The sequence below is a fragment of the Helianthus annuus genome, chromosome 12 (assembly GCF_002127325.2).
Source record: "Helianthus annuus cultivar XRQ/B chromosome 12, HanXRQr2.0-SUNRISE, whole genome shotgun sequence".
Taxonomy (NCBI): domain Eukaryota; kingdom Viridiplantae; phylum Streptophyta; class Magnoliopsida; order Asterales; family Asteraceae; genus Helianthus; species Helianthus annuus.
Window position 1 is genome coordinate 76,488,655 of NC_035444.2, and position 2,657 is coordinate 76,491,311.

Sequence of the window (2,657 nt, forward strand, 5' to 3'; positions counted from 1 at the left end):
CAAGTCGTCGACTATGCGTAGAAACAACCGCTTACTCATTCGGAAACGACACCTAAAAAATTCGTTTGAAAATGTCGGCGCCTCGTCAAAATAGTCTTTCATCAAACGATCGTGTGCCGCGCGTCGGTCTCGTTCAACATAGCCTCTTTTATTTTTTTCTGCTTGGGGCCGACGAGAATGGTTGACATATCTCACCGCTAGTTGACAAGCACTCGTAACCGCCTCTTGCTCAAGCTCCTCATCGGTCGAACCATCGCCATCCGCAAAATACTCGTTGTAGTAAAAATTTATCATGGATGAAGAACTAGGAGAATCCATCAAGTCTTTTTAAAAATGGTTGGATTTTTTAGAGAGGTTTTGAGATTGTTTTTGTTGAAAATGAATGAGTTTTGGTTGTTTATATATATATATATATAATAGGTTTAAAAAAATTAAATCAACTAGCCGTTAGAAACTAGCCGTTGATTGGTTGGTTGAACATTGAACGAGCGTTTTAATTTAAACGCCGGGGGAATTTTTTTTTCGAAAATCACGCCCTATAACGCCTACCGTAATGGTAGGCGGGGCGTTATAGGGCGTTATAATGCAAAAATTTTTAAAAAAAACGTCCAACTACGGGCGGTCTTAGAAGACCAGCGATTGACTATGAAACTAGACTTGAACAATATAGGACATGTTTGGCTAAGCTTATTATAGTTAAAAAGGACGTTTGGAAAAGTACTTTTGAGAAAAGGACTTTTTGAAAAGGAGTTTTTAAAAAAAAATGTTTGGATTAGCTTATTGATGTACAATGACTAAAATGAGCATTCTTTTAGATATAAGGGGGTAAAGAAGGGGTATATTGATAATTTGTAGTTTGAAAAGTTAAAAGCTGGCCAAAAAGTCACAATATTGTGACTTCTTGAAACCTCCTTTTTCTTCTTTGTAAAAAGCCATTTCTAAAAAGACTTTTGGCTTAGCCAAACACAAAAACAACTTATTGGTTTTTTGATAAGTCAATAAGCCAATAAGTTGTTTTGAAAATCTTAGCCAAACATGTTATGAATGGGGAGAGCATACTCAATGGTTACCCGCAAAGAGGATGTCCTTTTAAAAACAATAACCCAAAGCATGTATAGGAAACGCATACTTTTTTGGGAGTGTATGGCATATTATTTGAAGAGGGTATTACAAACTAAGGGGGCGTTTGGTTTGCGGAATCATTTGGAATTAAAATTGGAATTTGTATAGGAATTTGAATTTTAAGGAATTGGATTTGGAATTTATACATTCCAATTGGAATTTGAAATTGTTGGAATTGGAATCTCAATTCCATTTTTGTTGTGTTTGGCTGTCAAATGAATTGGAACCCATCAGCCAGGCACCCACAACCACTAGTTGGCGTCGAAACGGTTCGGGTCAAAGCGGTTCGTTTCGAAACGGTTCGCGTCGAAACGGTTCGATTCGAAACGGTTTGGGTCGAAACGGTACGGGTCAAAACGGTACTTGTCGAAACGGTACGGGTCGAAACGGTTCGGTTCGAAAATGTATTGGTCGAAACGGTACGGGTCGAAACGGTACGGGTCGAAACGGTTCGGATCGAAACGGTACGGATCGAAACGGTACGGGTCGAAACGGTACGGGTCAAAGCGGTACAGGTCAAACCGGTATGGGTCGAAACTGTTCGCGTCGAACCGGTACGGGTCGAAACGGTTCGCGTCGAAACGGTTCGCGTCGAAACGGTTCAATTCGAAACGGTTCGAGTCGAAACGGTTCGCTTCGAAACGTTACGGGTCGAAACCGTTCGCGTCGAAACGTTGCTGGTCGAAAGCGTTCGCGTCAAAATGATATGAGTCGAAACGGTGCGGGTCGAAACGGTTGAAGATTCCAATTAATTTACTTTAATTCATTCACATATAGGAAATATTTTGAATTCCTTTAGTTAAAGGAATTTGAATGAATTCATGCATGCTTCCAATTCCAATTCCATTGTCAACCAAACACATGAAGATTGAAATTGGGATTCCAATTCCATCAAGTTCTATGAACCAAACATCTTAAGAGATGAAATTCAAATTCCAATTCCCTTAAATTCCATTGAATTCATGCAAACCAAACATCCCCTAAAATACCCCCACAATTTGTTGGTATTTGATTGGATTACTTTGTAAATAACCCCACAGCTTAGTTACAAAGATGATGAAATTGGAGAGGTAGTAAATTTAGCTTCAAACAAGTTTGTTAGGTACAAAAAATCAAGAAGATACTATTATTGAGATATAAGATAATATCTGAGACATGAGGAATGGACTATATACAAAGAAAGTGATGCAACGATCCTATGTTTTGCAAAAACAAGTTGGCACTATGTGTAGATATTAGCAATTCATTTTTATCCAAACAATTTGGTGATGATTATATTATCAACATATACTAAAACATACAGAATAACTCATCTATATGCAAACAGAAACAAGGAGTCATTAAAGTTTTTTTAGAACAATAGAAGGTTAAGGCTATCCCTGATGCTTGAAGTCTATTTTGTCGGTAATGAAAAAGCTGCTTGCACATGTATGGATTTGGAGTGAACAAGAGATGAAAAGAGAATGTGATAAACATAGTATGATAGGTGATAAAACAGATTGTATAGACTTGATTAATATGAATACACTAGGCTA